A 24,670-nucleotide genomic window follows, 5' to 3' on the forward strand; every position below is an offset into this window, starting at 1 on the left:
ACAGCGGGTGAGCCCTGACCAAGGCCCGCTGGACATTGTTCAGTAAGCTGAGGGATTTTTGCCCAGTGCATGACTTGACATTTTCCTCGTCACGGGTCAGGTGCAGCAGCCAGTGGCTTGTGCTTCACTGTGCAGAGGGTTTGATGTTCTCAGGACTCCTAAGAAGCTCTAATCCTTTCTTGTCTTTGGGGTCACTCTAAGAGGCTGTAGCCCCCACCACACTCTCTGTAGAATCTTTGAAGCGCCTCACAGCTACCTCCCACTCTGAATTTCTGCTCCCACAAAATATGGATGCAGCTCACACCTCTACAAGAGAAGCCCAAGAGCGGCTCCCCACCTCACTCTTCCCGCCATTCTTCCTATTTGCCCAAAGGTCACCATAGTAATTCTGCTATCCATAACAGATTTTAGCTGGAGGCTTTGAGGGGCAGTGGAGGGATTTCAGGAAATGGTTTAAGATGGATTGCATAGTGTGGGAAGTCAGGCAGGCATCTCCAGTCAGGCGGGCATTTCCACCATAGCAAGTATCTCAGCAGTCAGCTTCCTCCCCTGGGGGGGCCCTCTCTCTAGAGCCACCTTCTCATCCCTTCAGGGTTTCAGGCCCACATCTCAGCTCCAGACAAAGACAAGAATCTTGCAGCTTTATTGGCCAGTGTCATATAATCCCTTCCCTTGATGCTCCCCTCTCCCAACCATTTCTGATGCTTTGCTCTTTCAGCAAAGTCCTGTAAAGACATAGCAATTCCGCAGGCGGCCACCTACCACGGAGATCAATATGATCCCTGTGTATGGTAGCAACTAGCAAAATAAATAAATAGAAATCAGGAAACAGGCCGGTAACTCCACTTCTGGGTTCAGCCCCCAAGGATGGAAAGCAGGTACTGGGATGGTTATTTGTGTGCGCACCCATGTTCAAAGCAGCATCAGTCTCAGGAGGCCAACACTGAACACTGAAATGTCTACCAGCAGGGTGGACAAACAGAATGAGGCACATGCATACAGCAGGCTGGGCCTTTAGGGGGACTCTGACTCCTGAGACAACACGGAAGAGGCCTTAAATGTTGACTGGAAGAGATGGTTCAGTGGGTAAAGGCGCTTACTGTACAAGCTGATCCCGGCATGGAAGGAGAGACTCCTGGAAGTTCTCTCCCCTGCCCTATACATGTGCACTGTAGTGTATGTGTACACACACACACGCACACACACACACACACACACACACACACACACACACAAGGAGTAATGATGGTAAATATCAGCTTCCCAGACAGGAAGGTGAAATAGTGGCTGTCAGGAGCTGAGGAGAAAAGAGAAATGGACTTATGGTTACAGACCATAAAGCGTTTGTGCTTTAGTAATGGATAATAGCAATGGCTGCACCACACAGTATAAACGTACACAATGTCACTGAACCGCACACTTGAGATGGACAAAGAACCCCATAAGGATTGAGTTACACGTATAGCGTTTACCACAAGCTAACAACACCTCACGAGGAGTTTGAGTTCTTTTCTCCTCTACCCCTGCAGGCAAGGCACCTCCCCACACCCATCTCTGGGGAACCCCTAGCTGGGGCAGGTGAAGGCAGAGGGTTGGGGAGGGCCAGCACAAAGGCACTGTTTGGCACAGCTGTGCCTGCTGGGCAGCAGAAGGGGCTGTTTTTCAGTCTGCCTCTCCTTGGGATGCGGTATGAACACTTGCTCACAGGTAAGCCTCCTCCCCCCCCTCCCCCCCCCCCCCCCCCCCCCCCCCCCCGCCGAAAGACCCCAAATGCTTTGCTGCTTTCCGCTTTCACCTGTCTTTTGATGGAGTGGGAGCCAGCGCTCTCCCTGGGATTATTATTCACAACAAGCAGCAAGCGATTAATTGCGGCAGTTGAAATTTATTGTGTGCTTGCCTTAACTCAAAGCCAGCCTCTGCTGGGTGTTTATTTTTCACTGTTGATGCATTGCACACACAGCCCTGAAGCATCTGAATTTAGAGCACATGCACCATTGTGTAGCATCCCTGATGTCGCCTCTCTTGTCCCAACCCCCTGAAATCTATAGAGCTCAGAGCAAGGGGTCCTCACTTGCTGGCCTATAGAAACAGTTGGGAGCAGGGTAAGGTTTGTGTTTTGTGCCTGGTTCATGTGGCTGGTGACTCAATTCATTTCAGGGGGCCTAGTCAATAAATCCTGACTAACCTACCAGCACAGGCCACTCCCACCCTGGCAATCACAGACCCCCCTCCCCCCCCCAGAATCTGAGGCTGTGTCTCAGGATGAGCAAGAGACACTCTGTGGCCTGTATCCTCTTCAGGAGTACTATACAGATGCCAAAGGGCATCTTGTGCCTTCTCCAGCTCCCAGCCCCACCTCCTGCCTCACCAAACTTGGCATAACCCTACTCCCACTGTAAGTATTGGTCCTAACAAGGAAGAACAAAGGCCCACGTGCTCACTGAGCGCCGTTTGGAGTGCATGACAATTTCAGAGCACAAATGGAAAAAGGAGAGAGAGAGAGAGAAAGAGAGAGAGAGAGAGAGAGAGAGAGAGAGAGAGAGAGAGAGAGAGAGGCTTGAAATCTATAGCTGGCTTTTATCAAACCAGAACTTGTAGGTCCTGGCTGACAATCAGCCAACAGCTCAAAACCACGAGGGACACTTCTCACACACAGCTTCTGGCTGGCTATTAGCTCCCAGCAGCCTTCTGACCCTTTTTCCAGGGAAGTAACAGCTGGCAGCTGGCAAGGGGCTGGCAGAGTGGGCAGCTTTTGCATCTCTGGGAACGGATGTAAGATTGGCAGGAAAGAAGGGATTTAGAATATGACGATTATAAGCATTTTCCACTCGCCTCTCTTTATTATGCGTTTCGATTCTGGCTCTGATTGCTGAAACGCATTGTGTGCTAAGGAGCTTTGAGTCCCACCCCACCACTTTTAACCATAGACATCCCAGCCTTTTCTCTGTGATGAACACCAGCCTAGATAATGATGGATTCTATGAGTGGTTTCCACTCTGCTCTCTTTCAAACAATTCTTAGTAGCAAAGATGATGGACAAATGGCTCCTGAGACTGAGCTCAGGTGTGGAGCTGGTGACTAATTGAAACAGCTCTCTCTCACTCGGGCCCGTTGGACAAGGCCTCTGTGGTATCACAGCACCAGGGAGAAATGAATCTGGAAGGAGCCAAGTGTGGGTGGATTAACTCCAGTGGAATGGAGAGAGGTCGATTTAGTCTGTTTTCTTTCGTGTGTGTGTGTGTGTGTGTGTCTGTGTGTGTGCTCACAGGCTCTCCATCTTGTATGAGGAAGAGTGGGGGTGGCGACCGGAGGTCCTGGGAAGTGGCAGGCCAAGCACAGCGAGGGGATAGCACCACTCAGAAGGGTAGACAGACTTTTGTGACAGCCTCGTGCTTTTAAGGACCTGTCCACTGAAGACACTGTATGTGTTATCCCATGTGAGGAGGACTGGGGTTCGGGAATTAGTGGTGTGAGAGGCTTACAACTTGCCGTGTATCTTAGGGTTTCTGTTGCTGTGAAGAGACCCCATGACCACAGCAACTCTGATAAAGGAAAACATTTAATTGGGGCTGGCTTACTCTTAAGAGGTCTAGTCCATTGTTGTCATGGTGAGACGTGGAAGTGTGTGGGCAGATATGGTGCTGGAGAAGGAGCTGAGAGTTCTACATCTTGATCCACACATAGCAGGAGACTGTGTTCCACACTGAGTGCAGCTTGAACATATGAGGCCTCAAAGCCTGCCCCCACAGTGATACACTTCTTCCAAGCAGGCCACACCTATTCCATCTAGTCCACACCTCCTAATAGTGCCACTCCCTATGGGCCAAGCATTCAAACACATGAGTGTACGGGACCATTCCTATTCAAACCACCACTCCATGTGAATCCTTCTGTATGAACTGCAGGTGAATTGCTGAGACAATTTTAAGTTGGAAGGAACACCCTTCATCATGTTCCTACTCCAGCCCTGTGTCAGGAGCACATCGCCTTCCAAAGAGAAAAACCGCTTTCCTGTGTTCAAAAGCCCCAGGGAAAGGGAACACTGGTCTTCCCTTAATAGAAATACTTTCTTGTCTAAAGGCTCATGGACCTGAGCTTTCCTTACGGCCAGAAGTGGATGGTGCCTTGTCTGGAGGGGCTCATGCATAACGAGTCAGCCTTGCTCAGTGGAACTCTGCGTCTTACGTGGCTGCATACTTTGATGCGTGATTAAGAAATAAAGCAACACAGGCAAGTGTGCTGAGCTTATCAAAGTGCAATGGCTGCTGTTTCCCCAACTATTACTTCATTGTCTTGCTGGTGCCGTTATGTTAACCCTGGGGGACCAAAGCCATTTCCTGTGAAATAAAGAGTAACACTCAACTGGTCTAGTCAGCCTGTGGCCACATGTGAAACAGGCAAAGTTCATTGTTAGAATCCCCGCCCCTTGGCTGGGTTTTTCTTCTCTACTGTTCCCCCACTCACCCCCAAGGTATTTACTGTTCTCCAGCTGACAGAAAACAAAATAAACTACTTTATACTACAGTGTCATTGATTCCCTGTGAATTCTACCCCAAGGACATTTGAATTCTATGTCTGTCTGGATCCAATCAAGGACAAACTATACTGTAATTTGAACAGGCAACATATAATACAAAGAATTATTCACTATAATAAGGGATTAAGTCAACAAAGAACTGGCTAACAAGAAGTGAAGAGAAGTCTACGGGACGTAAGAACGGCAGATGGAAGGAGCGACCCCTGAAGGATGAGATGAACGTGTGAGGGCCAAGCTCAGGCACAAGATGGCAGAAACAGCTCTGGGCCGCTGCAATGGAGACACATACCAGAACTCTGTCAAGCTGGTGAGACAGTCACCACAGGCACTCTACTGTACTGTACAACTTGAGGTAAGGAGGATGCTACGAAACTGCTGGTCTCAAATGCCAATGGCCACTGTGCATCCTAGATCTGGAGCTTGAAGATGCTGGAGAGCTGTGGGTGTGGCAAGCATAAGGGCCCCGGCGCAGCAGACCCCACCTCCTCACTGTCTCTCCAGCGCCTTCTACTGAAAAGCTTAACGTTGTACTCGCTGCAAAGGAAAAACATTTGAAGGACACAGCTCCGGTTTTGAGGAGTATTCAGTGAAGGATGTGTATGGAGCGGAGAGGCAATGCATTGGCAATTAGCACATATTCTAAAAGACAGGGGCCCAGGTAATGAATAGTAGTCCGGTGGGTAAGAATGCTGTGCAAGCGTCAAGACCCTAGTTCGAATCCTATCACCCATGTAAAAAAAACCACGCCAACTATGATCAGTGTGCCTGTAACCCCAGCATTATGGGGCAGTGACAGTCAGGACTCTGGAGCTCTCTGGCTAGGTAGCCTAGCCAAAACAGCAAGCTTCAGATCCAGTAAGGAAATAAGGAAGGCAGTGGTAAGATACCCGACATCTTTCTCTGGCCTTCGCATACATGCACAACTTCACACCCAAAATATTAAAGACAAAAAAGAATGTGTTCAACAGCATGAATTTCTAGTAGTAAAGTCCCACAATAGCCAGAAGTGTGTGTGCGTATGTGTGTATGTGTGTGTTTGTGTGCATGTGTATGTGTGTGTGCATGTGTGTATGTACACGTGTATGTGTGTGTGCACGCACGCACATGTGTGTGCATGCATGTGTATGTGCGTGTGTGTGTTTGTGTGCATATGTATGTGCATGTGTGTGTTTGTGTGCATGTGTATGTGCGTGTGTGTGCGCGCACATGTGTGCGTGAGTGCATGCAAGCGTGCCTGTCTGTTGAGGCTGAAAGACCACCTCAGGTGTCATCCTCCACAGAAACACCACCCACCTCAGTGAGACAGGGTTTCTCATTAGACTGGCTGGCCAGCCCACCCCAGGGATCCACCTGTCTCTGCCTTCAGTTCAGGGATTTAAAGGAAAACCTGGCATTTCCACATGGTTTCTGGAGATTGACCACAGGTCTTCATGTTTACAAAGTAAGCACTTTGCCAACTGCCTGGAACCTCCTTAACAGAGACTATCCAATGGCCAATGCATCAGCGAAGTAGATGGCAGACAGGGAAATTAGGATTGGGTCAGATTATTAAGTGTGCTTTGAGGCAGGACAGGTCTTAAACTCTCAACTCCAGTTCATCTCTAGGCCTAGATGTTGTTGGGGCCAACTAGATCCCACCAATTATTTCTGCTTTTCAACACGTGAAGAGACAGCATCCTCCAGCTGCTTTGCTTTGCGGTATGTAACAGGCTGCAGGACTGGAACATAGCCCCCAAGGCATCCCCAGACAGTTGCTGACATGCAGAGGAAGGCAGGGACTCCCAAGGAGCATTAGGGTTTTGTATGTCGGAGGCCCGAGTCATAGCCCACAGTAGAGACACTCCGAAGGGCTGCTCATCACATGGCTAAATTGTAGCAAGAACTAAGAAAGCTGAGATTTTTGTGACTGAGGCTAGTGCTGTACCAGGAAGATGAAGAATTCAAGGATAATGTCAGTTCAGACTTAACAGAGAAACAGGACCCATAATTCCTGGTGCCCGAAGAAGTTAAGTCGTATATTCTCTGTTGTTGTGTGTCTCAGAGTGGGATTTCACACAACGCAGTGAGACCCAGTGAGGAGACAAAGCATGGCCTCTTGGCCACTTTACTGTTGTGTTGTGGATATGAAGTGTCCTTTAATAGACTCATGCTGAAGCCCTGGTCTCCCTGTTGGTGACAACTATGGAGAGGTGACAGGATCATGAGGGTGCTAGCTAAACTCACTGGTGGATTAACCCAACTATGAGTCTGTGTTAGTAGAACCTGAGGAAGAGGGTCACTTTGAAGCATGCACATTTTGCCCTGGCCCTTCCCTTCCTGTCCTCCCAGCTTCCTGAACACGGTGAAGTCCCGCCTCACCACAGCCAGAAACAATGGAGCCAGCTGATCACAAACTAAACCTGAAACCGCAAGTCTTTGGAGTTGTTTTTACTGGGCATTTTGGTATTTTGTTTCTTTGTTATTATTTTCTGTTGATCAAACCCAGGCTTCGGCAGCAAGCTCTACTTGCCCTGTTAGCTGCAGTTACTACTGCTGCAATGAAACATTGTACCCAAAAGCAACTCAGGGAGGAAAGGACTTACTTAGCTTACATACCCTGAACTCAGTGCAGGAACTCAACCTAGGCAGGATCCTGAAGGCAGGAGCTGATGCACAGACCATGGAAGAGTGCTGCTTACATGGCCTGCTCAGCCTGTTGTCTTATAGAACCCAGGACCAAACAGCCCAAGGTGTCCATACCCACAATCTACAGAGCCCTCCTACCTCAATCACTACTTAAGAAAATAGCCTCCAAGCTTGCTTACAGCCTGATCTTGTGGAAGCATTTTCCCAGTTGGGGATCCCTCCTCTCAGATGACTCTAGCTAGTGTGAAGTTGACATAAAACTAAAGCAGTATGCCTGCTGAGCCACCTTGCTGGCGCTATCTGGTACTTTTAATACAGTACAAAAGCCTAATCAATACATCCATGGAACAAAGTTTCTATCAGGTGCAACATCAGGACCTCTGGTCTTTCTGCTCCTCTTTGGGAGTTGATCACTGTCACAAGAAGGCTGGAGGTGGGAGGGCGCAGGAGCATGCACAAGTATTTGTTGGAAGCAGTCCTGATCAGGCTCAGCAGCCCCCCAAGGGGAGGAGCCTCAGTTCATCAGGCTCCTCCCCTTCTCTCTTTCTCCTTATTCAGGACCTCATTGTTTCCTTTACAAGTGTTTAGAAAGCACTCAGTGTTTTCTCCACTTTAAAATACATGCATCTACATTAAATATGTACTGAATACACATACACATTTTCCTTCAGACAAGCCTCCCACTATGGACTCTCTTTGGATGTGGAAACGCTTTGCATGTGGGCTTCCTTTCAAGTTGCAAAAAACAGGCAAGAGAACCTCCATAGTATCCTTGGATTTCAAGGGGTTTGTTTTTTTGTTTTGTTTTTGTTTTGTTGTTGTTGTTTTTAAGGCTGTCAGGCTTTGTACAGACCAGGGAACCCCTCTAATAAGACCTCTCAGCTTGTGAGCCTATGACCCTCAACCTTTGTGAGGTGACACTCTAGAGAGGCTCTCAGTCTCTCAGGGGGTGCCTGTGTGACACTCGGGGTTGGCAGACATCTCCTAAGCTCTGTATCCCCCGTGAGCCGACTCCCTGCAAGTAAATCACGGTTAACAGCGGCACAGTGCAGCATAAAGTTTATGGAGGATACACATAAATTTGGGAATGGAAAGAGCAGAATTTCCTGTGGCGACAGGCAGCTATGTTGGTGTGCTTTTCCGCCCCTCACCCTAGTGATGGGGCTGTAAATGGTATCAGGTGGAGGCCCCACTGCATGGAACGGAATGAATGTCTGCAGTAGAAGCCAGCAGCCTGGTACCTGGTATCTGAAACAAAATCCAAGACTGTGTTTGTTTGTTTGCTTGCTTGTTTGTTTGTTTGTTCGTTGTATTGTGCAGTTCAATTGATATGCTGGCGGTAGTTCAGCTCCTCTAAACCCAGGTAGACATCTTCTTTCTAGAGATTATGGTGAACCGAGGGAAGGGACTGGGGGAGGAGAAAGGAAAGGAATATTCTTCTCTCACCTTCTATAGAGTTCTATTTTTGTTTGGGGACCAAGGACTTTGCTCTGGCAAAGGACTTCTAAAAGAGCACACGAAAGCTGACATCCTTAGGGGCTTTAATACTGACAGTAATACAGCCCGTTCCTGCAGGGTTGCCTGGTGAGCTGTATTTTCAGCTTTGTCATTGTGATATCTGTGACTGCAAGGGACTGTAGAGTCTGTAGGGCTGAGGGCTTCTCATAAACCCTAGATTTGCTGGTGGCACCTGGGACCCCATCCAAAGCATTATGAAGTGTCCTCTCCAGGAAAGGGAACTCTGGACTTGGGAGCTTGAAGGTGAGGCCATGGTGTTGGGATGTAAAGTGGTCCATCTTTGTTAGATGAGGTCACCCCAGAGCTAGCACTGGGGGGTGGGGGAGGCCTGAAGCCAGTGAAAAAGAGACAGACTTGCAGGTCTGAACCCAGTGAGGCACACAGAAAGGGGGCTCTCATATGAGGCTGCTCCTCCTCAGTCCCATATGAGGGAGGGGAGTGCCAGCAGAGGCGGCAGAGCACACCTGAGAGCGATTTATGATCCAGGAAGGTTGGCATGAAAGCTAAGCCCCTTAAGAGGAACCAGCAGAGGGGACAGGACAGTGGTGGGGTACCATTGTGCTGTGCTTGACTTCTGGTTTTCTCATTTTTTTTTTTTTAGCTGTGTAGCCTAAGCAAGTTTTGTGAGGTGTGATATGGGGTGACAAGCCTTACTATGATATTGGGGTGACAGGCCTTACTGTGATGTCAGGGTGACAGGCCTTACCATGTGCCACTGTTTGGAACTGGACCTGGCTAAAAAGGTGACAGGTGACTTAGCAGGATATTCCTTTCCTGTCCCATGGTATTTCCTGGACTCAGAATCTACTGTCTGACACAGAGGGCCATGCACTGAACAATACTTCCCTGGATCCTGTCCCATCCCCCCAGGCTGTGTGGAATGGTGGGAAGATGGAGTGCAGAGTCAGCAGACCCAGCTTCTCTCCTCAGCTTTGTTGCAGGGACACAGGCCACACCCAACCTTCTTGGCTCCGGCTTTGGTAAAACTGAAGATATGACACTCAGTTTACCTTGTCACACATGCTCTGTGCTCAGTCAGCTCAGAAGTACCTTGTGATAGGAGACACTTGCATGCCCATTTTACAGATGGGAAACTGGAAAAAATGTTGTATACAATTTTTGTAGGCATTACCTCTTAGTCAAATTAATACCCCATGGGAGCAGAATTCTCTAAAAGAAAGCTGAGGTTCAGGGAAGTTTATTTAACATAGCATTTTTTGTTTCCTTTTCTTTTCTTTTTCTTTTTTTGTTTTGTTTTGTTTTTCCAGACAGGGTTTCTCTGTGTAGCCTTGGCTGTCCTGGAACTCACTCTGTAGACCAGGCTGGCCTTGAACTCAGAAATCCACCTGCCTCTGCCTCCCAAGTGCTGGGATTAAAGGCATGTGCCACCACCGCCCGGCTCCTTTCCTTTTCTTTTCTCTCTCTCTCGCCCTTCCTTCCTTCTTTCCTCCTTCCCTTCCTCCCTCCCTCCCTCCCTCCCTCCCTCCCTCCCTTCCTTCCTTCCTTTCTTTTTTGAAACAGGGTTTCTTTATATGCAGCCCTGGCTGTCTCAGAAGTCACTATGTAGACCAAGCTGACTTTGAAAGCATAGAGATGCACTTAAACCTCTGCCTCCAACTCACTGGGATCAAAGACATGCGCTACCATGCCCGGCTTAAACACTGCACATTTGAGCCCCAGTAAAGTCTTTTTTTAAAATTGAAGACAGCTTACTTGATGCGGTATTGTATTCCATCCTTAAGCAAACAGATAAATGGGTGTTCGTACCTGTGTGTGTGTGTGTGTGTGTGTGTATGTGTGTGTGTGTGTGTGTGTGTGTGTGTCTGTCTGTCTGTCTGAAATGGACAGAAGGAGGTGGTGTTCCCAGGAACAGTACTTACTGGAGTTACAGACCACCATCGTGGCACTAAGAACCAAACAGAGGACTCTTGGAAGAGCAGCAAGTGCTCTGAACTGTCTGTCCAGCGCTTAGCTTTCTTTCCAGTGCAGGCCTACATGTTTTAATCCGTGAAGATAGCTTATCAGTTCTCGACTATTTGGTTTGGATAACAATAACCTGAGCAACATTCTAGTTACTTTCCGATGGCTAAGCATGGCTGTCATATGGTCCAGAATTTCTACTCTATACACTAAGAGAATTAAAAATCTATACTTACACAAATGCTCGGAGTGGCCCTATTCACAACAGTGTCCAAGAAGAGACAACCCAAACGTCCATCAACTGAGGAATAGATAAATAATAAAATAATACAACAGAATATAAGTCGGCAACAACAAACCAAGAATCAGCACAGATTATGCCATCAGTGGTCTTGAAACTATACTAAGAGTTACAGGTGGCCCCGTGCACTGTGATTCCTGTCACATGAAGGGTCCAGAGGAATAAACGTAGAGATAAAAACTAACTTAGAAAATGCCAAAGGGCAGGGGAGGACATGGACGGCCAAGAGTGGAGGGTGTGTCTTCCCCAGGATGCCCTGAAATGGATGAGGCTGATGGCAGTATGGGCCAGTGAGCATTAAAAACCCATCAGTCTATAATTTAGAGGTGTGAGACACGGGAATTACGTTTCAATAGTGCTTTCGATAATTTCTAACTAATTTTGACCATAATCTATTTTTCTTTTTAAAACTCACTGTTTTTTAATTTTATGTGCATTGGTGTTTTGCCTATTGGTATGTCTGTGTGAGGGTGTCAGATCCTCTGGAACCGGGGTTACAGATAGTTGTGAGCTGCCAGGTGAATGCTGGGAATTGAACCCCAGTCCTCCGGAAGTGCAGCCAGTGCTCCTAAGTGCTGAGTCAGCTCTCCAGCCCTGACCATAATCTACTTTTGTTTCTCTGATACAGGGTCTCCCTGTGTTCCCAGGCTGGTCTCAAACTCCGGGGCTCAAGCCATCCTCCCACATCATCCTGAGTAGTAAGCTGTGTACAGCCATGACTGGCTGTGATCTATTTTTATGGAAGGAACTGTGTTCTCCTAAATTGATATCTGAAGCCCTAACTTCCAGTACTGAAAATGCGACTTCATTTTCATATAGGACTGTAGGACCTTTAGGGGGCGATTATTAAATTAAGTGAAAACTTAAGCTAAGTCTCACTTTGTCTGGGGTTCAATGTGGCAGGAGGTTCAGATACACTGAGACACACCAGAGGCATACTTGCATCAAGGAAATGCTAGCTTAAGGGTTTTCTACAATGCGGTGGGTGTTCTGACCATTTTGAGACAGGGAGAAACATCTGGGCACAGACTAAACCTTTGGCTCACAGGTTGTGCGTTTTGATTGGCAGTCCCCAAACTAATGCATCCAACTTGATTGTTAGCTTCTTCAATCTCAAATAGCTGGGAGTCAGCAGTATAAAAGCTTCTAACGGGGGCTGGGCAATGGCTCCGTAGTTAAGAGCTCTTACAGAAGTTTGGTTCCCAGCACCCACATGGTCTACAAGCTCCTGTAAGTCCAGCTCTAGGGGACCCAGCACCATCTCAGGACTCTGCAGAAACCTACATTCATGTGCACATATGCGTGCAAGTACACATAATTAAAAAATAAAATAGATCTGTAAAAACGTTGATTTTTTAAAAAAAAAAGTTTCTAAAACTAGGCCATGTTTTCAGCGCTTGAAAAGTTGGCTTTTATGAAAACATTATAATTATTGTTATGATTTATATTATTACTTTTGCATAATGCTAGGGGCCAAAACTGCCTGCCTGTGAGGTAAGCACCCTACACCTGGGCTATACCCCTTATCAAAATATAAAAGTATTTTGAATTTCTGAGGGTCCTTCCCCCAAAATCCCGAAAAGTGAGATTCTCCAAATTTAGAGGGAAATGATAAATACGGAGACATAAAATTTTGAAGTATTCAGTATTGTCAATAATTCCCAACATAAAAATTTCCCAAACTGAGTCTCATTCAGTAAGTAATTATGCTGGACTCTCTGTTCCTAGTCAACTGAAGATGCCCCGGTCTATATCACACTTGGGAGTTTAATGAAAAGTTCAGAAATCACATGGAAATAGGCAAGTTTTTCGGAAAAATCCTATGAATCTATTTTGGATTTTTAAAAAATGGAATCTTTTAAGAAATTACAATAATTAACTTCTTTTTCTGGCTTTTTTGGGGAAAAAAAAACTTGCGAAGGAAATAAAGCTTAACCACAGTGAACAAAGGTGTGAGCCACTGTTGAAAACTTTGATTCTTGGGGAAAGGCATGTTCTGAAGGGAGAAGGGAGCTGATCCAGATCCAGCGGGTTAGATAGGCCAGTAACAAGTTCCTGTGGTGAGGCCCCGGCTCTCAGCTACAGTCTCCTCGAAGCTACGGAAGGTCATCATCATTGTCCACTTGACCGGGTTCAGAATCAGCATGGAAACACACATCTGAGTCTGTCTATGAGAGAGTGTTTCCAGAGAGGTAGCTGAGGGAAGATCCACTGACTGTGGGAAGCACCCTGCTGTGCGCCAGACTTCCAGGCTGAATAAAAAGGAGAAAGCCAGGGAGCACAGCCAGCCCTTTGGGGCGCTCTGCTCCCTTCCCTCCAGCAGATGGGCGGCTGCTTTAGCTCACTCTGGTTCTCCTCCATGATAGGCACATCCCTCCTCCCGTCATGGGCTAAATCAACCATTCCTCCACCAAGGTGTGTTTGGTCCGGTGTCTTGTCAGAGCAATTAGGAGAGTAACTAATACACAAGCTAAAATGAATTAAAATTAAAAATGAATAAAAACCACTTTGGTGACCAACCTTCAGGTCAATGTGCCAATGGAGAGTCGGTGTGGTAATTTTCCCAGTAGCACTTAAGAAAGGCAGCAAGCCCAAATGTTCTTGGGTCCAAAGCGTCACCTGTACCTATGACTGTAGATGGTATTCAAAGACTTGATCCTGACTCCCCATTCTTCTTAGACATAACTTTGTAGGGCCCACATACCAGGAGTGGGGTATACCTGTGAGTCTCATTGATATGTGCTTGGCTATGTGACTTATCAATACATAGGCAGAGGTCATAATGCAGTCAGAAGTCCTGGAAGAGTATGAGAGGCTTAGCTTGATATTGGTTGCATTGGTATCAGCTTTGCACTTGGCACTTCTTAAGAAACTGCTGTCCTCTTCCTGGGCTCTGCTACAGGAGTCCCTAGCCATACCTGGATTTGACCTGAAACTTGTAGCCAAGCCCTAGGAAAGAAAGCTAGAAATCTGAGCCTGGAAATCAGTCAAGAGCAGAGGGTGGTGGTTCACCCCCATGATGGAAAGGGTCGTCATACCTACAGTTCAAAGCCGTTGAGGTTCGGAATCTTTTCTGTAAGTGTAATGTGACTGTGGCAATAACTAATTAATGCCACTGCGGATCTACACTCTTAAAGTATGGTCCCTGGACACCTGCATGCAGATCACCTAATGCTCATTAAAAAATTAAGAAGGAGGAGGAGGAAGAAGAGCAGAAAAAGACATGGCTCAGTCAGTATCAGTGCTTGCTATACAAACATGACAATCTATGCTTGATTCTTAGGGTCCACGTTAAAAAAAAAAAAAAAAAAAAAAAGGTCAGGCATTGTAGTGAGTGACCTGGGGAGTCTCAGCCCTGGGAAAGTGGCAATCAGACGATCCTTAAGACTTGCTGGCTAGTCAGTCTATCTGAGCTCCAGGTTCAGTGAGAAACTCTGTCAAAAATAAAATAAAGTGTAGAGAAATTGAGAAAGATCACCAGCACTGATCTCTGGGTTCCACACAGTCACACATGCAAGTGCACTCACAAACACCCACTCACACAAAATGAAGATTCTGGGTCACAAACACTGACCAAGAAGTTTGATCAGACAATTCTGCTCGAGACATGAAATTCCAGAACGTGTTAAAATAGAGCAGTGTTGGTGACCTCAAATCCTACCCAGCACATAGGAAGGTCAGACAAGTTTGGAAATTCCAGTCTACCTGGGCTACACAGGGAAACCTTCTCTCAAAAAACGTGTCTACCAAATTAATATAGAAGCAATCCCAGCTCTAGACCTTGAGAAGTCTTGCTGCTATTCACTAAAACATGCAAAGATGTAAATTGTAACACTGAGTCTACGGAAATAACAAAAGTATCCATCCACAGAAGCAAGGTTAACTACCTGAAGGATGAGGTTTCTGGGATTCTCGATGCCGTTTGTGAAGAAGATGAAAATTTGCAGACAGGGCAAGTTCTGTGTAAGGCATTGTTAGATGAAAAACTGAGGTGCTCTGACGCCAGAAGTAGCTCTGTTGTGCAAATTCAGAAAGGTTGCAGAGATACCAACAAAACAGACAGATGCCCTCAGGAGAGATGGTAGTGGGAGGGGCCATGTCATTTCAACTGTAGTGTTTGCTGTTTTTATGCCACTAATTTGCAGTGCAAAGGAATATTTTAGGTATTTGAAAGTGCAGATTTTTTTTTCGGGGGGGGCAGGTAACCCCTTGAATCAGAAGAGCTCATGAATCTACATCTAACTAAAGCCTGCCCTGATTGACAGCAGCTCCTGAGGGAGCAGCTAGCCAGAACAAATGTGGTAGACCTGAGCGTGTCAGGGCAGAAGGCATCATGGGCCTACCCCTGCAAACAGGGACGGAGCATCTCTAGGCCTGTCTTAGGGTTACTATGGCTGTGATGAAATATCATAACTAAAGCAACTTGGGGAGGAAAGGGTTTATTTGGCTTTTGTATCCATTATGGGAAGTCAAGGCAGGACCTCAAACTGGGCAGGAATCCAGAGGCAGGAGCTGATGCAGACACCATGGCCAAGCGCCACTTACTGGCTTGTTCCTTGAGGCTTGCTCAGCCTGCTTTCTTACAGACCCTGTGTACCAAGCCCAGGGTGGCCCTGTCCACAATGGGGGGGGGGCTCTCATATCAATCACTCCTTAAGAAAGTGGCCTACAGGCTTGCTACAGCCACATCTTACGGAGGGGTTTTCTCAGTTGAATTTGCCTCCCCTCAGATGTAGCCATTTGTGTCAAGCTGACAGAAAACTATCTAGCCCAGAGGTTGTGGTTTTAAGAAAGGAAAGTGGGCTTTAGAGCCCCTGGCTCCCTGGGGAAGGTCCCTTAATGATTGCTCGAATGGCCTCTTACCCTTGAGAAGTATGTCAGGATCTTAGGGGGGATGAGAGGAGGTACACACCATAGCTACATTTATCCAAAGAGCTCCTGGGAAGGGAGTGGGGCATCTGAAGAACAGCCGTTCCAGAGGCAAGACACGGGATGCCACTCACTTTGGTGACATGGTGTTAAAAAAAAAAAAAGATGGGGCAAGGACAGAAGAGAGCCAATCAGAGTTGCCAAGGTAACTTTTGACACTCCATCTGTAAAATCGGCAGTTTTCCCTGAGCATCTGTCCCCATGCCTTACATGGCTGTGGCCCTCTGGGACTCTCCTGGAGGACAGGCTCAGAATCGGCTGGCAGCATCTCCTTGGAGTTCTCAGGTTTTGATCCAACCCAAAGCCCCTTGCAGCCTCAGCCACAGCAGGTCTGCTGAGTCAGGTGCTTCCTGAGTCCCCAGATCAGTCACAGCCACTCCCAGGAACCTACCACAGGCCACCTGTGATATCCCAGGGACTTGCTCGTTCAGGAGTTAAGGCATGCTGACCCAGTCTGGCCTGACCTGGCTTAGGTGGCTTCTCCAAAAGCTGAAGGCCATGGCTGAAGCAGTCTTTGGCTATCGCCAGAGGGGCATCGTATTCCCCATTTCAGCAAGGAGTGACTGTTTGTGAGACGGTTGCTTTCCCCCAGATCAAGGCTAAGGACAGGAAGGAGCATTGCAGGATGAGCCACTGGGGCCAGGCCTGGACCTGGACCATAAGTGTGTGTCATGGAATGTTCTGCTGCCACAGTTTTCTGTGGGAGAAAGGTGAGAGGGTACAAGGGTAAACACACGGCTTGCTGTGTACTCAGGTTTGTGTCCTCCTCCGGGTTCATATGTTGAGCTCCTGACACCCAGCCGTGACAGCATTAGAAGGTGTGGATGGGGTTTGGGGATTTAGCTCAGTGGTAGAGTGCTTGTCTAGCAAGCGCAAGGCCCTGGGTTCAGTCCTCAGCACAGGTGGGTGGGGGGAAGACAAAATAAGAATACGAAGGAGTGAATGCTGGGAGGTGACTGAACCATGAAAGTGGAGCCCTCGTAATGAGGGCTTATGCAGCACATGGCTGTGATCTTCCATAGCTCTGCATGTGAGAGCACAGTACGATCACCCTTGGACTACAGAACACATACATACTACACAGACAAAATACAGGCAGTGTCCCCCTATAGACTCACTCATTTGAATGCCTGGTCACCAAGTGGCAGCACTGTCTGAGGAGGCTTAGAGATATGGCCCTATAGGAGGACATAGGTCACAGGGTGGTGAGGGAGGCTTTGAGGGTTAAAAGATAGTTTGCTCTCTGTTTCTTGCTGTCCTGTCTGCTGTCCCTGCCATGACACTCTTATCCCTCTAAAGCCACAAGCCAGGATGAATTATTCACTCTGTAGGTTGTCTTGGTCCTGGCGCTTTCTCCTGGCAAGAGGAAAGTACTAATGTAACCACACGCATAAAACAAGAAATTTAAAAAATCAAGAAGACAGCTGTCCATGGACCATCTTGGTGGCAAGGGCTCACAGATGCCAAATCAATTGACACTTCCATCTTGGATTTCCCAGCCTTTAGACCTGTGAGAGACAAACATTCTGCTGTTTGTAAGTCTCCCAGTCTATGATATTCTGCTGTAGCAGCCAGAACAGACTGAGATGTGTGTTCAGAGGCAAGCTACTGGATTCCTGTCCCCAGAAGCCTCACTCAGTAGGTCTCAGGAATGCCTGGGCCAGTCTTCATAAAGATTCCCATAGGTGATGCCAAGGCAGGCCTGGGGACTGTGGTTTTAGGTTAGCTTGGTTTGCCCTCTCTTCAGTAAAGCTTGGGAAGTGTTGGGGGTCAGTGCAAGACAATGTACTTTATTTTAGCCTTTGGGAGCCTTTCCCTCTTTGAAAGGGCTCAGAACAAGTTCTTGCTGTGTCTATGACCTATGACCCCAAGCATAGTCAACAGACCGAGAGAGGTATGGGAACCAGGTGGGGAATGGGGATTGGGGGTGGACATTGGGGACATTTGAGCATTGAACAGTCACTAAGCTGGGGGTGTCTGAAGCTGGATGATCCCCAGGCCCAGGGCCCAGACTTACTGCCAGACCCACATCTGCAGGCAAGATTGCCATGGGAAATTCTTACATGTTGGCACAATGCAGCTAATGTCTCAGCACTGTCTGCCTGAGGGAGCTGTTAGCTACTCTTGACCTGGAGCCATAGAATCTTGCAGTTGAATAGACATGTATCACAGGTAACACACATACACACACCCTCTCCTGATAAGCCTGAAGCCAGGGGTTCAGCTAAGGGTGGGGCTCTCCAGGCTCTCCATCCACATGAAAGTCTCTCGAATCGGGTGCACAGATGTCCTTGCCCCGTTTGGTGCTTTAATTGGAGACCATAGCAATCCTCACAGTAAGGGGTGACAGCATTTTTGCCAGGAGAACAGTTCCAGAAAGTCTAATGTTCAGCACCAAATCCAGTGTCGTGGTTCCAATCAATTCAGGAAACCAACGACAACGACAACAACAACAAAAATCCACAATGTATTTGCATCTCCGAGACTCAGAACTTCTGGCCAAAAATGTGCCCTTTGATTTTTTTTTTTTCATCCCTTTAATGTGAAGCATTCTCAAAATGCATTTCCATTTTAGAAGAAGGAAAAAAAAGGCCTGATGCTGGCCAAAACTCTGCATTGAAGGAAATGAGACGGCAGTCAAAGATTCCAGTCCTTGGACTGAGGTCAGTGTAATATCTGAGGGTCTAAAGTGTTCCAAGTCCCCATCCCCGGCGAACTTGGAGGTCAGGAGAAAAACTCTAGGACACAGACTAACATCCGTAGCCGGGGGGGGGGGGTAATGGGGGGGGGGCGCTGCCAGGCGACCTGCAGCCAGGTACAGTTGCTTTTAGAAGGCAGCCGTTGCTTGAAGGTGTTAGGTCCGGAAGGATGGAGGAGCCGTTAAAGAAGAGGAGAGAGGACAGCGTGTCTGGAGTGTGCGCCGTTTTCTGGAGCCAGGAGACAGGATTGGATGGTGGGACAGAGAGAGTGGGGCCAGACATTGTGAGCGGAGGCTCCTTGAATTACCTCACAGGTGGCGTGGGGTGGCTTGGGGGGTGGGGTGGGAGTGGGGTGGGGATGGGGTGAGGGTGAAGTGAGGTTGGGGTGAAGATGAGGCGAGGGTGAGGTGGGGGTAGGGCAGGGAAGGGGGTGGCGTGGGTTCCAGAGGAAGAGCGTTCAGGCGGCGTGGCTACCTCCCCATGTGGGACAGTGGGCACACATCGGTGTCCCAGGATTGCTCACCCCGGTGGCGTTGGTCTCTAGCCACTGATTCTCTGCAGATTTTTGTATTGCACTCTGCCACGGGACCTCCTCAGCCTCCAACTCCATTGGCAGCTGTCTATCCAGTCTCTTAGTTCTTGGTTCCAGCTCAAGGGAGATAACACAATGGGCAGTTGCTAACGGCTTGCTTCCCTGCAGCCGGATTCGACCCCTCCAATAGCGACTCTTTCTGCACAGCTGCGTCGCATGGTAAACCATGCCGAGGGGCCTACCCGCTGCTGGGTTAAAAAGGGGAAGCTGGGTGAGCAGGTTCTTCATACACAGGTCTCCTCCGATAGTGAGGGTCGGAAAGAGGATGATGTCATGGAACTTGTAATTCTAGATTATTCTCGACAAAAGGTGAGGCTGAACATGGAGGGCAGGCTGTCAACATGTATGAAACTTCCGCCCCTGCCAAGACCTTTCCTAGATGCTGCTGGCTGATGTCTTTAATAAACGAGTCTCGCTGTACCTTGTTCATCTCCTCTCATCATCCTTGCTCCTTCTCTTGCTGATCTCCACCCCACCCCACCCTGCTCCACCCCACGCCCACCCCACCCCCGCCCTGCCCCCACCTCATCCCGCCTCACCTTCAGCCCACCCCACTTCCACCCCATCTCCCCCACTCCATCCCACCCCCACCGCTACAAACTAGCCATTTCTGCTTTCATGTCCGACACAGACAACTTTTTCTTATTTTCCTCAAAAGCCCCTTTGACTACCCAAGGACCCCGAAGCTAAGCAGAAAGGCTCAGAGGTCAAATGGCTTGCCCAGAGTCACACAGCTAGTTGGTGACAGAACTGTGCTTTGGAATCCCAACCCTGTATTGATTTGAAGCCTTCCGTTTCTATGTAGCAAGACATGAGAGGACACAGCCCACCGTAGGGGTCTGCAGGTGCCTCACTAGTCATCAATCCGTGAGTCTGTCCTTTCTGTTCCTCCGTCGGGTCTTTTATCCTGTTAACAGCATCACCATGTGCTCAGTCAAGTGGGCCCAGATGTCTGTAAATTGGTTTCCTTGTCAGTGATAACCCTGATTAGTAAGGGAGGCGGAGGCAGGCAGATCTTGGAGTTCACAGCCAGGCTGGGCTACAGAGTGAGTTCCAGGATAGTCCAGGCTGCACAGAGAAACCCTGCCTCAAAACACAGACACAAAATAAAGCAGCAGAAAAGGACTTGCAATGGTATGTCCCCAAGATATCGAGGATGTTTGTGAAGTGCCTAGCCCTGAATGTGGCACTTGACCCACAGTGCCTACAGAATCCGCAGAGAGCAGATTCGATTGCCTGCCGGCGGGGCTGCAGGAGGATGACTGGGAACTTGCCTGAGGATGGAGTTGGTAAGTACTTTATGAACTAAGTATTGTCAGAGTTTTGGGTCCTCAACATTGAGAGCGTTGAGTGAAGCCAGCTCTGGACAGGACAGAACCAAATGGGGGTGGCTGTGTTTCTAGAAAACTTTATACACAAAAGAAAGCAACCCAGCAGGCCCGGGGTGTTCTTTTCTGGCCCTCACTCTTCGTCTCCATTATGGATTTTTTTTTTTTTCCCTCAGCTGTGAGAAACATTGGTTGGCATTGTTTGGTTTAGAGATTGAGGTGCCTGTATTACATATCAGAGCAGGCCCGGCCTCCAGGTTCTCTCAGCATCCCTCAGTCCCTACATGGCATGTCCTGCCCCCATCCCTGAACTTCCCCCAGAGGCTCCTTTCTATATAATACTATATAATACAGACATTTTGATCTCTCTTGCTCTTCCTCTCTCTCCTTTCTCTCTGCATGCTCACCCTTTCTCTCTTTCTCCCATGCCCCACCCCCACCCATAAACCTTCATTCATTCATATATATATATGAATAATATATATATAATTCATATATATATGAAACATATATATATATAATTCACATATATATGAAATATATATATATAATTCACATATATATGAAATATATATATATATATATAATTCACATATATATGAAATATATATATATATAATCTGGCTTGAACTGGCTCATTCAACAGCACTACCGTAGATACTCCACAAATACTAAAGAAAGGCAAGCGGGCTGAGCATGCTCGCTAAGTGTATGTGAGCCCTAGGTTCAATCCTCAGAAAAGGGCCCAGTGAAAGAAAACAAGCAAGAGAGGAAGGGCAGGCAGACAGGGGCAGAACTGTGGGTCTTATCTGGGGATGCTGATACAGGTCCAATAGGAGGCAGGACCCACCCTATGGTTTTAAGTGGAGAGAGATGCAGTAACAATTTATGGACTTATCAGAAGGGCTGGAAGAGGTTCACCAAGGGAAACACTCAGACAACAGAACTGTGACCTCTTGCAGGAACCAGGAGGGCGAGATACAGAAACCCATTGTTGGAGCTGTAGCTACCGATTGGTGGCCGCGCACCTTTGCTTCCTAGGGCATAAGCAAGCACAGGCTTCAGGGACCTGGTATACACCTTTGGCCTGCCACACTTTTCAGAACTGCATCTGATGGGTACAGTCTAATTCACGATTGTGGTGCACACAGTATGGCAGCCTGGGAGATTCCGTTTTTATCTTCTAGACACAGCCCTGGGGAGGCATATGAGGGAGGTGTGGCAGCCTATGTGTTCTGGTGATGAGCCATCCCAAACTTCACAGCTAGAATCCTCAGCCATTTCTTTTGTTTAGAAACTTGGTTTGGGTGTGGCGTGGCAGGAGCAGCTTGTCTCTGCCTTGCCATGAGTCAGCTGGGATGTCTCAGCATGGGCTCCACTCTGTGAGCCAGCCCACGGGCCACCTGGGAGCCCAAGTCCTCACCCACAGTCCCAGCTGGGCTCTTGCTCAGTAGCTAGGAGCTGTTGTGAAAGATGTCCAACCTCCTCCGTGCAGCCCAGGCTGCTGCCCTGAGGAGCAGAGGCCAGCTGTCATTAGGAGCCCCTCTGAACTGCAGATTTCTGCACAAAATAAATGACATGTGGCTATCTATTTCTGCCATGAAGTTTTGGGGGTGATTTGTGTTGAAGCAAAAGATTACCAGAAAGTGGAGGCTATGCCGGGGCAGGATGATTAGTGAGGAGTAAAGGAGGCAGAGGGGTGTGGTCCCCCTCCCGTGAGCAGTCTCTGTCCTGGCGCCCTCAGGTCAGGATTGCCTGCTCCCTAACTCGGATGCTTTTATGTGCCCCACACCAGTGTCCACGCTCTGGCTAAGTTCTGGAAAGAAGTCTGTCATTGTCACAGGTACTACTACCTGGGGACCCCCTCTCCACAATTTCTGAGCATGGCTGAAAGGCTTAGATTTTAAAATTGCTACGAACAGGCAAGGCTGACTTCATGGGGCCATGATTGCTATGCAGGGTTTCAGGACAGCTCCGGTGATTTCACACTGCAGGATTGACACCCGGGTTTGTGCTGTGCCGGTTTGTACCGCACGGTTTGGAAGGGTAGCATTCACATTTGAATCATTATCCTTTTGCATATTTATTGTAGCAATTTCCTGGCAGATGGCAGCAGAGCGTGTTGAGGTAGGGTCGCCTTTTCTATTTGCATAAAGCTGATTGATAGCATGTAGCAGGAGACCCAGGTACAATGTCAGATAAATCATAGGTCCGAGGCAGGGCTGGGGGCTGGGGGGCTGGGGGGGGGGGGGAGGCAGGGAGGAGAATTGGGGTCAGAGCAGAGCCCTTCGCCTACCTAAAATGGGCACCTGAAAGAGAAGTATTGAGATTTGAGGGCTATGGAGTTCAGCTTTGAGACCAGTAAGGTTCCAGCGGAGACTGGGCAAATCTCACACAGGATGTGCTCAGGATGAAGTCTGGCAGCCACAAGTTGGCCTTGAAGGGTAGAGACCTAATGGCTTAAGTAGGCGGGATGGTGCACTCCCTGGATCCTCTCAGTTGGGAGGCTGAGGCAGGCAGGTCTTGATTTTGAGGTCTGCCTGGGATGCATAGTGAGAATCTCTCTTTAAAAAGAAAGAAAGAAAGAAAAAAGTCCGCTTTTAGTAAATTAACAGGGAGCCTATGAAGGGAGATGTGCCGAGGCAAACAAAGGAGGAAGTGAAAACGGTTTGATGGTAATGGGAAGAAAGGGAAGGGTGTGGGGGCTGGGAAGAGAAGGAACAGAAGCAAGGAAAGTTCTGCCGAAGGGCAGGGCTTGCTACAGCTACACATGCTACGCTGCTTTGGAAAAATCTGTATGAGTCGTGAGCAAATATCATAATTCAGAGCAACAGTGCAGCTTCCGACTGTCAAAGTAGATTACAGGGCCCCCTTTTATTTCAGAGGAACTGTAGACCGCGAGACCTTTATGGCTGGAACGAGGCTCTCCATTTTGCATTTGCTTTGGAAACCAGACTCTAGGGCGAGCATAGCGTTTTGTTTCATCTGTGTATCTTCCAAGGTCCCCTTTGGCTGCACGCACGCTGCTTTTGTTCTTGCCTTCGCTGTTTTAAGTACAGCTCTGCTCCATTCCAATCCTCCTCCTACCACTCAAAGCCCAGGGACGGGCTGCTTCAGCGCAGACACGTACAGATAGAAGGAAGCATCGCTTTCCTGCCCTCCAACACGGTGAGGTCACGGCTTAGTGATAGCACAGACAATGATTAATGTCTTCTATTTTCACTTAGAGACCTTCAGGAATGTACAAACAAATATTTTCTGCTATTCGAAGGTTGAGAGGAGGGAGGTGAAGTGGCTCATGCAGGCTTTTGCTGGTTTACACTCTTTCCTCCTCCTAATCTCACTGTGACGCTGGCCGCTCCTGGAGCTGCCCATGGTTTTGGTTTTTTTGTTTTTTGTTTTTGTTTTTGTTTTTTTTTTAAATCAAGAAGTCTATCAAAATATGAATAAACAATCAATGCATTTTACGTAAAGGATTCGGGTAAATTAGCATCCAGTTTTAACAACCCTCCCTCCTGTTACTTTGTGCACAATGTATTACGGCTAATTTACCAGAAAGCATTGTTATTCATCTCTGATTCTCTACGCAACTGCTGTCATGTGCTAACCGTTTCCTCACGCACTCCCTGGGAACAGACAGACCTTCAGCTTCATTTTGGACGGCTGGGGCCCTAGTACTCCATCTCCTGAGGCCTGGCCCCCTCCTGGCATCCTCCAATGCTCACTCACCCCCTTGGGGGGAGTCTGAAAAATGAAACGAAATGATGCACACACTTGGATGTCGTTTGTGACAAGCTTACGTGAATCCGTTTGTAAACACATGCCAAAAAAAAAAAAAAAAAAAGAAATCTCTTGTGCTGTTTCCCCATAGTATTGCATGTGTGCTTTTCATTAAAAACACTATCTGGATAATACTCACTTCCTTCTCTCTTGCTTCCAATTAGCTACCCATTGATCATTACAGAGCAAGCACTAGATAATTAACTAAAGGAAAAATACCCAGAACAAAACAACCAGAACACCTTGTGATTCTGAGTGGCAACTTTCATGAATTTGCGTATTGTCTGACAGAGCCAGTCAAATGAGGTGGCTGGCAAGAGAAGAATGGACACACAAACAGGCGAGCTCTGTCAAATGCTCCAGAGAGAGGCACTGAGTTAGCACAAGCTCTTTGCCAGCCATTCTTGGCTTCTCTATATTCCTAGTCACACTCTAGCAGGG

At 47.9% G+C, this 24,670-nt stretch overlaps 1 long non-coding RNA gene across 1 annotated transcript; it reads left to right on the forward strand.

The window, feature by feature from the left end:
- The first annotated feature begins 1,588 nt into the window (after nucleotides 1–1,588).
- LOC143435177 (uncharacterized) lies at nucleotides 1,589–4,524 on the forward strand. The gene is made up of 2 exons (XR_013105238.1): nucleotides 1,589–1,707; nucleotides 3,906–4,524. It is a non-coding gene; the product is annotated as an uncharacterized LOC143435177 (long non-coding RNA).
- Nucleotides 4,525–24,670: the final 20,146 nt, after the last annotated feature.

Source organism: Arvicanthis niloticus, chromosome 20 (genome assembly GCF_011762505.2).
Source record: "Arvicanthis niloticus isolate mArvNil1 chromosome 20, mArvNil1.pat.X, whole genome shotgun sequence".
NCBI classification, from domain to species: Eukaryota; Metazoa; Chordata; class Mammalia; order Rodentia; family Muridae; genus Arvicanthis; species Arvicanthis niloticus.